Source organism: Mustela lutreola, chromosome 1 (assembly GCF_030435805.1).
Source record: "Mustela lutreola isolate mMusLut2 chromosome 1, mMusLut2.pri, whole genome shotgun sequence".
NCBI lineage: Eukaryota > Metazoa > Chordata > Mammalia > Carnivora > Mustelidae > Mustela > Mustela lutreola.
This window is the reverse complement of record NC_081290.1, coordinates 126,053,788-126,068,984: the sequence shown is the minus strand read 5'-3', so window position 1 is coordinate 126,068,984 and position 15,197 is coordinate 126,053,788. Positions and strand designations below refer to the sequence as shown.

The following is a 15,197-nucleotide window of genomic DNA, read 5'->3' as shown; positions in this document are numbered from 1 at the left end:
GCTAATCCCATTCACTTCCCAAACCCCTCTCACCTATACCACAACAATGAGGGATACAATTTCAACACATGAGCTTTGTGCAGACACAGACAAAGAGTCCACAAGATTTATTTATATAAAAATCACACATCTCTAGTATTATTCCTACTGACATATAAGGAAACTAAGGCATAAAGATGTTGAAAGCAACCTGACCAAGACAACAACAAGAATTGTGGGCTCTTTACCACTGTATGTCACTGCTACTCCTGCCCAGTAGTTTAGTTTGGTTTTAAGGGAATAGAGGGAATAAGGAGGATCACCGCAAAAACAATCTGACAGTACATTTTAGGGATAATCTAATTTTAATCTTAATCTAATTTGCCCTCTATTATATCATTTGAAATTAAAATGGACAAGCATATTCAACTCAATTATTTTTCTTTTCAGTATCAGGAAAAAATACATGTAAATTATCACAATTTATTTATAATTGGAGAATGAAAAGTAAGCCAATGCTACACATCATTGGCCTCATTTAAGAAAAATTCTCTTCAATGTCATTCTGAGCTTTATTTTCACTGGGGAATATTTTTGTCTACCAGAGGAACTGGCATTTTGATAACAAAAGTGTTTTTTTTTAATTTAAATTCAATTAATTAACATATAGTATATTATTAGTTTCAGAGGTAGAGTTCAGTGATTTATCAGTTGTACATAACACTCAGTGCTCATTATATCACATACCCTCCTTAATGCCTGTCACCCAGTTACCCCTCACCTCTTCCTTTCCAACAACCCTCAATTTGCTTCCTATAACTAAGAGTCTCTTGTGATTTGTCTCCCTCTCTGGTTTCATCTTGTTTTATTTTTCTCCTTCCTTTCCCTATGCTTCTCTGTTTTATATTAGTGTTCAATATTCCAATGGAATTTGTCAATTTTCAATAAGAACTTAAATTACCCTTTCTAAAGGAGGCTTACTTCCTATAATAACACATTTACATATGTTATCACTGAAAGAACTTCTCAGGGTGTTGTGCAAAATTCCAGTTTGGAAGAGCTGATGATTAAAATAATTGACTCTGAAGAGACCCAGGACTTGCATAGTTTGATTTTTGCTTTTCTGATCAAGCATAACTCTTCATACTCTTTCTCCCTTACATACCTTTAATTTTTGACTAACAAAAATGAATGACCATATTCAATAATTATTTGTATAAACTATTGAGTTGAGAAAGAAGTTAAATGTGGAAGGACCAATGGAGGTCAGCTTTCACAGAGGAATATGGTCTCTTAGTGGCCATGATAGTTCAGAAGAAGGCTCTTAGCTTTACAATCAAAGAATATACTGCCATCAGACATAGAGGTGATCAGACAAAAATAAAGGGGCACATTACCCAAATTGTAAAACACTGTTACGTAAAGCCAATCCCAACTCTTACTCAGGCAGATGGTTCATGCATTCCTCATCTAGTAAAGAAAGTATAGATTGAATATGAAATTACCATCTAAAAGTTGTTTTGTGAATAGGGACCTGGGATGACCTAAAGAGCAATACCATCAAGCTCATCAGAATCTATGCAAACTTTTTTTTTTTATTGATGTATAGTTAACACATGATGTTATATATTCACTCTTAATGTGACAAGAATATAACTGCAAACTAGAATACTTTTAATGGACAGCACTAAAGACAACAATTAAAAATGCTTATTAACCAATGCTCCTTTTACATAATCCAAAGAAGGTGGCATGGATATAGAGCCATGAGCATAAACTTTAGTGTCAAATTCTGCTATCGCTATGTGATCTTGAGTAAAATCTATTTAGATACCAATTTCTTCACCTAAGATGGAAGAAATAATATCTTGTACCTGGAGTTTTGAGAATATTAAATTCAACAACAAAATTAACATATAAGAAAATGCTTCTCTACCTGTTTGTGGAACATTGTTGCTGACAGTGATACTCCCATGCATTCCCATCAAAAGTATATATGGACCATATATCATCTTATTTTTTCTATATTTGCAAATCTTAACCAGCAGTATAGATATACATCATAGTTTATTGTGAAATATTTTTAAACTGATAAACTACATATATTAATTGTTATTTCTCTTTTTTTAAAATCTTATTTATTTATTTGAGAGAGAGACAGTGAGAAAGAGCATGAGCGAGGAGAAGGTCAGAGGGAGAAGCAGACTCCCCATGGAGCTGGGCACCTGATGCAGGACTCAATCCCAGGACTCCGGGATCATGACATGAGCCGAAGGCAGTCGTCCAACGAACTGAGCCACCCAGGAGTCCCTTAATTGTTATTTCTTGAGTCTCCCTTTCAGAAAGTAATTTTCTCTTGAAGATATTAGGACTCTACCCTACAGAATTCCCATACCGTGGCATTGACAAAGTAATAGTCAACTGTTGTTGACTTCAGACTCTCATGTGCAGTTTCCCAATCTTTGACCATGTGTTTCAGAAACAAAAGGCAAACATAGGTGACACACATAAGTAAATATCAAGTACGCTTTTACAAAATGAGAAAGAGCATAGCTTTAAATTATTGTTTACATTTATAGCTATTTTTCCCAAAGAAAGATTGATGGTATAATTTGGTGTAGACACATGTTAATAAAGCTTCTCTATTTGATACCATAGATTATGACATTCAAATATATCCGGCTTGGGAAATAGGATGCATTTTCTTTGCTTAATTAACTGCAATCAATCTTATAAGTTCTTTTGAGAACAAGTAAAGAAGAATGTTTGGTTGTAACTGAACTATAGGGTCACCTGGGCCTTAATATACCTAACATTCTATGAATGTGAGAGGTGCCATACTTCTTAGTCTTAGCTTCCACATCATTAAAGTTGAAATGTTGGAATTATTTTAAGAACTATCATCTATCATACATAGCTTGCTTTATACTGCAACTGACACAGAAAAGCTTACTAACTGTTCAATTATTTTTATCAATTTAAGTAATTTGTTAATGTTAGGTTTTTAGCTCCAAAGCCTACACACCTATTTACATATATACATATGTACATCCACTAATACATTTAGAAACACACAAAATATTAAGCAGCTACAACACAAATGTAAGTAGACCCTCACTTAACTCAGTAAGAACATAAGTAACATTTACTTCTGCATGTAGCTTGAACTACAAGAAACATTCCTATCCCATCCCTTACAAAGTAGGGTCAGGAGAATCCATGTCAACATAATTAACAATATGTGTCACCATCTGTTAGAATCAACACACAACCCTGTGGCTATTGGCATCAGAAGCAACACAGAAAAGGTAGCTAGTGGCAAAGACATGTCACTCTCTATTATTATTAAGAGAACAAAACAGAACCTCTCTTTGACTATTTAGTATATTCCCAGTTTAAATTTAGCACGAATCTCTTTTTGATTATGAAGTTTTGCATTCTGAAGGTTTTAAATCACATGGAGTGATTTTGTATTTGAGCAGTAGGTTAACTAAGAAAGCCAAGAGAAAATTTTTCAAGCAGATATGTATTCCCTCTGGTATTTTGTCCTCTCCTGAGAGCAAAATGGAGCTAAATAAAACCCATGACATGTGAAAAGTGAAAATATGTTATCACCATTTCAAGTTCAAGAACTTAGGCTGTTTTCATAGGAAGGCAGACCAGCACATCAGGATGGAATTAGCCGTCATCTTTTGGAAGAGCTGTTAGGCAGATAAATGTTAGTTTAGGGCCTGTTTACTAGGCCTTTACATATAGTTTACTGTATGCCCAGCTAAGAGAGTGCACTAAATTATGCTGGTAATCCAGACCCCTCCATCTCTTTTTGGCAATTCCTTTATATTTTAAATAAAGTTTTGAGGACTAAAAATCAGTCATTGAAGCATGCTTTTATTTTTATCTCTCTGGTACTGAATTTTCACACTGTGTGCCAACACATTATTTCCACACTATGTGTAACACAATCTAAAGCAATTTTTTTTGTTTTTTTGTTTTTTTTGGCTAAAATTAAGAACCATATCCATCCAAGACATTTTTGCTAGGATCCCCCTCACCATTGCTTCTTCTTTTTGCTGCCTTGTTTACTGCAGGCTTTAAAAACTCGGCAAGCCTCAAATCTGAATTGAGCCTATCATCTGAGCGTTCTACTGGTATATTCCAACTATGCTGCAAGGCTGGAGAAAATCACATGAGAGTAGAGATGGCTGTCCCTGCAGTCATGGGCTCCAACACCATCTGGGATTTTGGTGCAACCCAGCAACCCTTCATGTCTTGGTCAGTGTGATTTTCTATTGCCTTCAGCAGCCTTCTCCAAACTTTGACTTCAGCGTCCATATCTATACCTTGTCGTCTTCTCTGTCACTTATAGTTTTATTTCCTACCATCATTTCATTTTCACTTCATTCATTTCTCTATCACAAAAAGAGAACCTTTCCTCTAGGAGGTCTTCCTTGAATGTCTTGCTACATAGTCCACATAAATTTCAGTTCTTTTGACTTTCTTTCCTCTCAGTAGAGGAAGGGGCATCACTTCCTCTCAAATTAAATATATCTAACCCTCTGCTTCCATGTCTTTAGGACTTCAGTTCACCATATATCATCTCTCCCTCCATAGCTTTAGAATTGGTCTTATCTTTCATAGTGTAATGATGACAAAGGGGTCTCAAATCACAACAAAAAATTTAATCTCTCTCTTGACTCAACATTCCCATGTAGTCATGATCCTAGAAGCTGTTGGAACAGTTGTCTGTGCTCATGGCCCCTTTTCCATCTGTCCAGTGCTCAGTTCACTGCCATTGGGCTTTGGTCACCACATCTTTCCAACTGCTTTGTGTAAAGTCGGCAATGACACCTTGATGTAGTACCTAATGAATTATTTTCAGTCCTTATCTTATTTTCATGTGTGTGAAAAAAATTTTGAGCTTTAAAATTCTTTCTTCATCTTTGGTGATTCTTCCCTCTATTTCTCTACCTGTTCCTTCTCACTCTCTGATGCTCTCTTTCTCATCTGTCCACCTGCAAATCATATTTCCCATCACTAGCTGGAGGGCCTGTGACATCCCTTCACCCAGTTTTTATTGTTTTACACAAAAATGACAGTGCAAAGTTGTCAAAAGCCCAGACCTTTTGCCTGAATTCTAAATCAGCTTATCTTATAGATGTGTCTTCCTCAGTTCTTCAGTGGTTCAGAGCCAAATCAAAGTCAACATGCTTCATTTTGAACTTATTTACTGTTCCACTTAATCATGTTCCTTCTCTAAATGCTCCACACAACATCTAACCACTTACCCAAGCCATACACTTATAGTCTTTCTAGAGCTCTTTGTGTCATCCAGTTCTTACAGATCTACCTTCTAAAGGTCCTGGGTCAATTTCCTATTTATCTTAACTACCATTGCCTATTTATTTGACATATATACCTCACCCTATCTCCCAGATTTCAAAGGAAGAGAAAGAAGAAAGAAAAGTAGGGAGAGAGAGGGGAAAGGAAGGAAGGAGAGAGGGAGGGAAAAAGAAGACACTTCCCAGGGTGCCTGGGCGGCTCAGTCGGTTAAGTGTCTGCCTTCAGCTCAGGTCATGATCCCAGTGTCCTGGAATCAAGCCCCACATCAGGCTCCCTGCTTAATAGGGAGTCTGCTTCTCTCTTTACCCCTCCCCCTGCTCATGTTCTCTTTCCTTCTCTCTCACTTGCTCTCTCGCTAATAAATAAAATCAGAGAGAAGGAAAGAAAGAAACTAACTTCCCTTACCAGTTATAATCCTCCATCTTCCTTAGTCCAGGTCCTTATCAAATCTGATTATTACAATAGCCTTCTAAGTGATTCCCGCCCATCCTTATCATTGCTGCCAAAGATAGTTAAAATATAAACATGATTACGATACAACCCAGATTAAAATATTTTACATTCCCATTTAGCTAGGGTCATCCAAACTACGTTAACAACTAGGCCAGTTATAATAACCTAAACATTGGTAATGTAATAGTTTAGATCAAGTGTTAACCTCTAGACTGATAGAGCATTTGGTATCTTCAACATGTGGCATCCAAGATTATCCAGAATCTCACCATCCTGAGGGGCCTGAAAGAGAAAAGAGAATGGGACATCTATAGGAGAAGTACCTATCACTGCTTACTTTTCACTCACTGGAGCTCAATCACATTGGCTACACCCTGTTCTGAGGGAGACTAAAATATAGTAAAGCTATAACCCAGGGGAAAAAAAGAGATTTTAGTTGAGAACTATCAGTCTTTGCTTTATTTCCCCATGGATTCAAAATAAATTAAAAATCCTTCTCTTGCCATACTAAGTCTCTCTAATTTTTATGTCACCTGGACTAACTTCCACATCAGTCCATCAATCTATGCTTCTGCCATAACCAACTTACTTTCCTCAAACTCATGCTCAAATAGACCTTCATGGCATCTGTGATGACGTTTCCCTCTGGCTCATCACCAGTTTCTCTACTCCTCCTTCTTTCCCTCAGCTAAATTCCCATCTTTATTTCCAATTTAGATTGCTTTCCAGGACACCTGGTTGGATATATATAACCTCTGAGTGTGTTTCCACAGCTCTCTGTACAGAGCGCTGAACAAAGTGATACATAGACTTAGTCTTTCTTGTCCATTTCCCTAGGGACTGTATACCCTGACAGAGTCTATTCATTGTAATAATTATGTAAGATAATGTTTCTTTTAATACATTCAATATTATCCCTCTGCTTATTCTAAAACTAATTAAATCAGGCTCATTTTTTAGCCTAAACTAATTCAATATTAAAGACAAATTTGATATTACTAAGAATTCTAGATTTTCGCATTTGTCAATTAGACATTCCAGAAATTAACTTCTGGCCATGTCTGTGAAAATGTGTTTCTTGAACTCTTCTCATTACCAGTTTTATAAAAATTAACAACTCAGGCCCTTGTGCTCTTGTTTAATTAAGCATGTCATAGGAAGCTGAAAACATACCCACACAAAACCACACTTGCAGGTATGTATACACTTGATTATGAGTATCTTATATTCACATTTGCATAAATAAGATAAATCACAAATTATTTTGGGGCATCTGAAATTTGATAGACCCCACATGTTGTGCAAAGAAAACTTTGCTTAGAATTTAACTAAAATTGATTTTAAAATAGATTTTCCTTGGTTTTACATAAGAAAAAAATTTAGGTAAATTTTAATAAATTTAATTTATATAATACATAATATGTTATATATTATATATAATAAATTTAATTTAATATATTTTAAACACCAATCTATATTGAGATCATATTTTAATTAAAGATAATTTACTGTGTGAAAATTTACTCAAATAAAATTTTATTGTAATTATAATAAAGTATTAGATTCAGAGAACTTGATTTACATATTTACATTTCTACTTTCCTAACTAGTTTACAAACTGTATGATAGTGGGAAAACTAGCAGCCGTAACTTTTGATTTTCTCACCTATTAACCGGAGATTTGCCTCACTCAGGGGTTAAGAGATCAACTCTATGGAGAGACTATGAAAAAATGAAGTATTATTGGAAAAAAGTTATCTTTTCAAAATTTTATCCAATGACATAATAATCATAATTTTGTGGCAAACTAGCACTGAGTCCTAGTCCAGGTTATACTTGAAATTCAGAAGTCTTTCTTACCAATTTACAAGGGAATAAACTTCTCAATAGAGGAAGATCTCCATGTATGTGGAGGTTGTATGTGAGTGTGTGGGCAGGTTTTTGTGTATATACACCCACATACACGTACTGTGGTGTGGGGAAGTCAATGGAGGGAGGGGTTCTTTCTGGCACGGAAGAAGATGAACGTTACTGATAAGGTTCATAATTGCCAGCTCATAGGGATAAATGTCACTTTGACTTTTATTGATTTCATTGTTTTTAATTACATGTCCCTAAATAGACTCTACCCCAGAGTGAACGGACCTCACTGCCCCCGCCGTTGGTTACACTGCTGCCCATAAGTGTATCTATTCACAAAAAGCAGCATCATCAATAGCGTTCTCACACAAAAGCACTACTACAAAAGAGAGGTCTATCCCATTAGCTTTCAACACGTAGGACAACAGTTTTTATGTCAAGCTATCTAAAACTCTGAAATATATGACATCTAATAGCCTTCTATCAAAGAAAATTGTCCGTTGGTTGGTGGCTCAATTAAAACTATTTTTTAAAGTTAAAAAAAAAATTAGAAACTTCTACATTCCTGTTAACTCCCTCCCTACAGGTAGACTCCTGTTTCCCTTAACAGCATTCTTCCTCTCCATAATTGTAGAAATAGCTACATGAAAAATGCCTGACAATTTCTCATTCCTTTTAGGAACTATGTTTACTATCTGGATGACAACAAATGCTGGTTCTGTTTTCATCGCTTGGTTCTATTCTGTTCTGTGCCAGGAATGGAGCGCAACCGTCATCACAAACGGGATTTTGTGAGGCTCTACTCCATCTACTTCCACTGTAGGAAGCCAAGTGTTAAGGCTTGGCTTTTTTTTTGCCTGTTTGCACAGATGCTTCTCTCCTTTTCCTGGGGAGAGGTTAAGCCCCTTGATCTCTATCCTTCCTCAGCAGGATCATTTTTATCTGCTCTGCACCCCTCAGGAGGACAGTGGCTGCCTTTTCTTTATTGATAAATTAATTAAGAACCTTGCAAGCCCAGAAGGTTTGAAAGGATTCTAAAATTCTCTCACTTGATGACTTTCACTAAGTAGAATATGTTTATCCATTTCACAGGACCTATATTTTTAGATCAATGACCTTTGGGTGTGTGATTCATTCTGATTTCATTTTTTTCCCAGTGGGTGCAGTTTCACATATGCCTATTTAAAAACAATAAAGCAAAGCAATGTTTTAAATGGAATATAATCTATTCTACACCTGTTTCCTTAGGCTATTTTGATGGATGAGAATGGTTTCTATGATAAATTTTGCTTTCATAAATAATAGACAATTCAAGTATTTACATATTTCCCATTAAGTTTTCATATGAATATTTTAATTTTAAAACTGGTCAATTGAATGTAATTTTTTTTCTTTTAGCAAAACAGCCATATATCCAAAACAAGGAATTTTAGTCGAAACAACAGAAATATTTTCTAAGCATAATTTGTTTGGGCAAGAATTTATTTTGTAGAGTTTTCTCTGGTTTTCTTGTCTCTTATGTAATGAGAAATACACCACGATAGAAATAACTCTTTTAGGGCGCCTGGGTGGCTCAGTGGATTAAGCCGCTGCCTTCGGCTCAGGTCATGATCTCAGGGTCCTGGGATCGAGTCCCGCATCGGGCTCTCTGCTCAGCAAGGAGCTTGCTTCCCTCGCTCTCTCTCTGGCTGCCTCTCTGTCTACTTTTGATTTCTCTCTGTCAAATAAATAAATCTTAAAAAAAAAAAAAAGAAATAACTCTTTTAGATAAAAATTGTGTAACACAATCTGCTTACATGACTTCATCCATTTTGGTCACCAGAATCTTGGTTGTAATCGTCACGTAGGTTCCATATAAATCTTGATATCTCTTTGTAACAATAGGATAAGAAAATATTACCTGGAGATAAGATCAAAACCGTAAAGACAGTCTCTGGATTATGGTGCATTTACAACCCAGAAATATAATTACATCATTTACTAGAAGTATTTTCATACAATGTACAGGAACATACTTCTTCTTTGTTTCCAATTTCTTGTTAGTTTTCATAGTACAAAAAAACAACTCCTTCTCCTCTTTGTGCTTGACAGATTCACTTGTTCTTCCCATCTGTAGACGAAATTTCCAACCTAGTATCATATATTTTGGGGTCACTCTTGGATTGGAAAACTATATAGGTTATCATTCAAACTATGTCACTGTTGAGAGAGAAAATGATGGTTATTATCACAAAGGCATAAGGTAAAAATTAGGCTGTCCTATGCAAATTAGGATGTATAGTCACATTACTTTAATATAAAATATACTTTTATATTATATAACTTTATTAATATTTAATTAAAATTTAATAATTAATATTTATATTAGATAACTTTTATATAATATAAAAGTCCAATCCAGGGCACCTGGGTGGCTTAGTTAAGGGGCCACCTCTTGGTTTTGGCTCGGGTCATGATCTCAGGGTCGTGAGATTGAGCCCCATGTTGGGCTCTGCATTGTGCATGGAGTCTGCTTGAGATTCTCTCTCTCCTTTCTCTCTACCCCTCCTCCTGCTCTCATGCTCTCTCTCTCTCTTTCAAAATAAATAAATAAAATCTTTTTTAAAAATTCCAATCCAGAAATATTCACAATAATAGCAAAATTTCAATTTCTGCCCAAAACTTTTCTCCATTCCACCAACTCAAACATGCATCAGGAAATCTACAGAAGAGAGAGCATGGGTGCCTCTTCTTCTTCTTCTTTTTTTTTTTTTTTCTTGTTCTACTTCTCCACTTACATAATGCTGCTTTGGTGGAGTATAGAAGAGAGACAGAAGAGACAACCGGAAAATTATCTTACCTGATTGGTACAGTTGTGATATGGTGTTGATACTCTATAGACAAAACAGAAGTCCAAATAAGAAGTCCAATAAAGAAGTCCAATAAGAAGTCCAATAACAGAAGTCCAATAAAGCAGGCTTTATTGATTTCACACTGGGGACTTTAGACTGTAGTTTTAGAGCAGTAGGTCATTTGTTTCCTCTATCAGGGCATTAATGGCTCTCCACACAGCACTGGAACTTCTGCTGTTCCTTCCCTTTACAGCATCCATCATACCTTTAGACCGTCCTCTTGGGCAGGGTCACTGCCAAACAATTCCAGGCTATGTCTCTTCCATGAAGTCCATAGTTGGTCCAAAAGATCATTTTCACTCTGCCGTGGATGGAATTATAGTCTGCTCTTCATACAACATCTTGGTCTTCCAGCTCCAGACAGCCTCTTATGTTAAATTTGTCCTGGTAAAAACATCCTCACCCTACATCTCCCTGGCCTTAAGGAATGCATCCCAAAACCTCTAAAGAGGAGTCTTGAAACTTCTCTCTGTACACGGCACATGTGAGAGTGAAGCATCCTACCACCCTCTTCTACAAGGAGTTGTGGTGGTGAGGCAGGGCAAATCCACCAGAGGTCAGCAACTCTCTCCATAGTAAAGCCCACTGACATCACTTGCCTCTATCTCTCTGGAGATAATCTCACAGGCTTGAGGTGAGTGATTGGCTAATACTAGAACAGCTGGTTTCACTATTTCATAGTCTGCTTTATATAAATGATCCTGTTCTATGCTTTGGTTTGGGGGAAGTGGGTGCCATTGACTGTTTACTTGTTGTTCCTGACTTGTAGGGCACCCCAATCTACAGGATTTTATTACAGCAGCTTGAGCAGACAAAATAGCATTACTGTATCTTATGGCCAGAGCCCTAGGAACACATATCAGAGATCCATAGAAAACACTCAGATAGCAAGAAGAAACTTACTGAATATGTTTTTACATATGAAAATGACGTGTGTTAAATTTACATACATTTAATGTCTAGTTCAGTAACTGCCATATACGAGGTGCTCAGTAAATGGTAACTTAAAACCGAAGAACACAATGTGGGTAAAAGACTTGATCTGATCATCTTTTATTTAACTTCCTAGGTCCCAAAAAGCCCAAGTCTCATGCCTATGACTCATATGTAACTACTTCCTGCTTTGAAGCTCTTCCATATGAGCTCTAGGGTGTTGTGTATGCATTGTTCAAAGGGCAGCTTCTAGGCAATTTCTTTTTATGTAAACATTTCTGTTGAAATTCTGTTCTGATCTGGTTGGGATATTGTAACACCCCTGATCTATACTAAATCTTTTGTTTTATGTCTGTGTTCTCTGTTAACAGTGTTTTATCAGCAACAGTGGTTTTAAACACTTTGGAGTCAGAGGATCCTATGAGAAGTTAATTAATTCTGTAAACTTTTTCAATAGAAAATGCACATTTACACACACACAATATTTCGGTTATCATTTCAAAAGATTCTGTATTTCCTGAAGTTCAATATTTGGAGATCCCAGGTTATAAACTTCCCAACTATCTAAGAATAGGGTTTCTGCATTAGGTACAGTATGAGATGCCGGTGTTTAGGATTATTCCACAGTCTTTAGGAGGGACGAGAATTTTTTTTTTTTTTATTGCGATCTAAACTGAAAATTGGTTCTCCTTGAAAAAACATGTATTCTCCATAGCACTTCTTTTTTTCTTTTTTAAACATTGTCTGATCCTTCCTCTTTCCTGTTGTCTTAGCTACCACCATTACCACCACTGTCATCCTCTTCATTTAAAAAAAATATATATTTTACTTATGTATTTGACAGAGAAAGAGAGATCACAAGTAGACAGAGAGGATGGCAGAAAGAGAAGGGGAAGCAGACTCCCTGATGAGCAGAGAGCCCAGTGTGGGCCTCAGTCCCAGGACCCTGAGATTATGACCTGAGCCGAAGGCATAGGCTCAACCCACTGAGCCACCCTACCCTCTTCATTTTAAAAAGCACTAGAAGCTTAATGGAGTCTTGGTGTTTATTTGCTTCTCACCAAGATTTCATCATATGTACATGCTCAATTTTCCCTCAGAAGTCCATTGCTTACTTTAAGATCATCAATATCTACCCAAACGCATATCCAATACATATCCATGCCCTTGGCCCCTTTCTGATCAGGAAGAGCTGTAAACGCTAATATAGACAGCTTCAGAGTAGCTCGTTTTACCTAAACAACTGCATTAAGAATGACTGAAAAGCCACAAGTAAGAGATGACAAGGGCAGGGTATGGGGGAGGGAAGAAAGACATGTGCTATGGTTCTAGAGGCTACAGTGCACCAGGGGGCCTCACAGCAAGACTATGTTGTGAATGGTATTCACACATCTCTCTGCCTTAGTAATTGTCCTACTTAAGTCCTTGCTCCCCCTACTTTTGAGGCTGTTTGGGACGGATACAATAGCTTTCAAAAAATAAATAAAATATCAGGCTTTTGAGACTTAAGGTTGTTCTCATGTCAAAGACCTTTAAGAGGTGTGTAGTTTTGCTTATCTGGGAAGAATTTTAGTACTGGAATTATATCCTCTCATAATTGTGTCCCAAGCAGTGTACATATTTCTTTCTGACAGCCACAAGGAAAAAGATTTCTGTTGTCTGGCTTTTGGTTACTTCTGACCAACTTTAGTCCAAAGACGGAAGAAAATATTTCTAGGGTTAGGTCTTGTTAAAAATGATAAATAAATGTGTTCTATTCAGTACTCATTACTCATCTTTTAAGCTACTTCTTCTAATTAAGCCTTGGCACAGTCAAAACGCATTCCCAGTAACATAAACCTAGAAGCAGTCTGGCAAGCTAATTCCTTAGCCCTTGTGGTCTCCGGATTTTATTAGACTGTGAACTTCTTGAGGGCAGAGACCATATCTTTTTTCAAATCTATATTTGATCTCCATTGCCTAAAAGAGTAATTAGCCCAAAGTAAGTAAGCAGTAAATACTCAAATGAGTAAAAAAAAGATAAATATTTTATAGTTCATTTTAATATTGATTTTCTTCAAGATTATTGAAATGCTTGAGAATTCTGAAAACCCTTAAGCAAGACTATTTTTAACTGAAAGAGCATAGTCTTAAACATAGCAGCCCAGTGGAGTGGCTACAACATATTCTAATTCTTGCAGAAATTATATACCTTCATTAATATTAAATACAGTCAGATGTAATTTATCAGCAATGCTGTTGAGGTGTTCGGTAACGAAACTTAAAAAGAATCTGTACTCCGAGTAGGCTTTTCTATTTATCACCTTGGTCCTTAATAATAAGCCAAATGTGTTCACTAGGATCCTTATAGCTTTAAAATTCTGATTTTCAAAGACAGAAATAAACATGTTAATAACTTGTACTCAAAACCTCTCTATAAGTCTGTCTTTAGCAATAACTCTGTGAGGGGAGATCGCCTTATGAAAAGTCTTGTCACTTGGATAATTGATCCCTCTGCAGTGGAGTCCAAATTTACTGACTTTGGGGGAAAAAATGTTACTGCTCTATCCCAATGTATGAGGAATCCACTGGAGATGGCAGAGCTCTGAAGAGAGAATTCTTGTAGGGAACAGAATGAGCCCGCCGATCACTAAAAATAACTAAGAATATTTACTAAAACATAAATAAATAAGTTTTAGCCATATAAGTAATACAGATAATCTTAGAGAAAATGTGTTGGTTTTCATCCTATGATCACATTGAGTTTCTGTGGGTATTTGTGTGTTGGCAAGGGAAGGCAGGAGGAGCGCCAGTTACTTTCCTATAGTTATGCCCACAATAGCTCTGAGTGATTTATCAGATGCAATGTAAGAAGATCATTTGGCTATCTGAGGGTTCCAGGATTTTTTTTCCAGCTTTTCAAAATAACCGAGTTTTGAGGCCATACGGTGAAGTGCTGGTGATTTTTTAGTATGCGCACCACATGTACCTTACCCCCAGCATCACACACACAGTCACACACACACACACTACAGAACTTTAATTTTCAAAGTAAATCTGTCTTCTGAATTTAATTACTGAATGCTCAACACTAATCAAATCAGGAGATGATTGTCAAAGATTCCCACTGTGTCATGCTACATGCTCATTCCCCTGATGGTCACCCTCGGTTTGAAGACTTGCTGCCGGCCACATAAATACTGGGAGACCTATGGGCAAGGTTGTTTTCGTTTTTGTTTTTTCCCGTTTGTGGCATCATAGGTATTCTGTTCTGTTCACACTCTCCTGGTTTACTTACTTTATGATAAGTTACATGCCTCCATGAGAATTTGTTCTAGGGTATGAGCCCCATATATGACCACAAAGCAAAAATAAGAATGATGCATACAAGAAGGAATCTTCAACTATAGTAATTGGCCTTTGAGAGTACTTTTCAGCACACTCAACATTCTCAGCATACCTTTGGACTAGTAACAGGCTTCCTGTGACGGAGTTTCTGCCGAGACAAGACATTCTAGTCTCACCCAGGTCCTGGAAGAAAAACATGGAAATGACAAAACGAAAACTCAGACCAAAGGCTGCATCAGTTAGCCATTGACATGAACTCACAGTGACTTCCAGAGCTCGTGAGGTTCATAGGCAGCGGCAGGCCTGCAGGCACGTAGATGTGCCTGAGAACACCGAGCGATTTCTCACTCTCCGCAACCTGGGGGACCTCTTCTGCTTCTATATTTGATCAGCAAAGGTCATTCTGCTCTTACT

The 15,197-nt window shown here is 36.8% G+C and overlaps 1 long non-coding RNA gene across 2 annotated transcripts; it reads right to left on the bottom strand.

Annotated features, from left to right (window-relative positions):
* Positions 1 to 93: 93 nt before the first annotated feature.
* Positions 94 to 15,178, bottom strand: LOC131831640 (uncharacterized). Of its 2 annotated transcripts, XR_009353742.1 has the most exons (6): positions 15,045 to 15,178; positions 14,896 to 14,966; positions 9,648 to 9,831; positions 9,429 to 9,532; positions 7,439 to 7,494; positions 94 to 6,054 (listed from the first exon to the last, which is right to left on the bottom strand). It is a non-coding gene; the product is annotated as an uncharacterized LOC131831640 (long non-coding RNA). The 2 variants fall into 2 exon arrangements; XR_009353740.1 differs by lacking the exon at positions 7,439 to 7,494.
* Between the last annotated feature and the right edge of the window lie 19 nt (positions 15,179 to 15,197).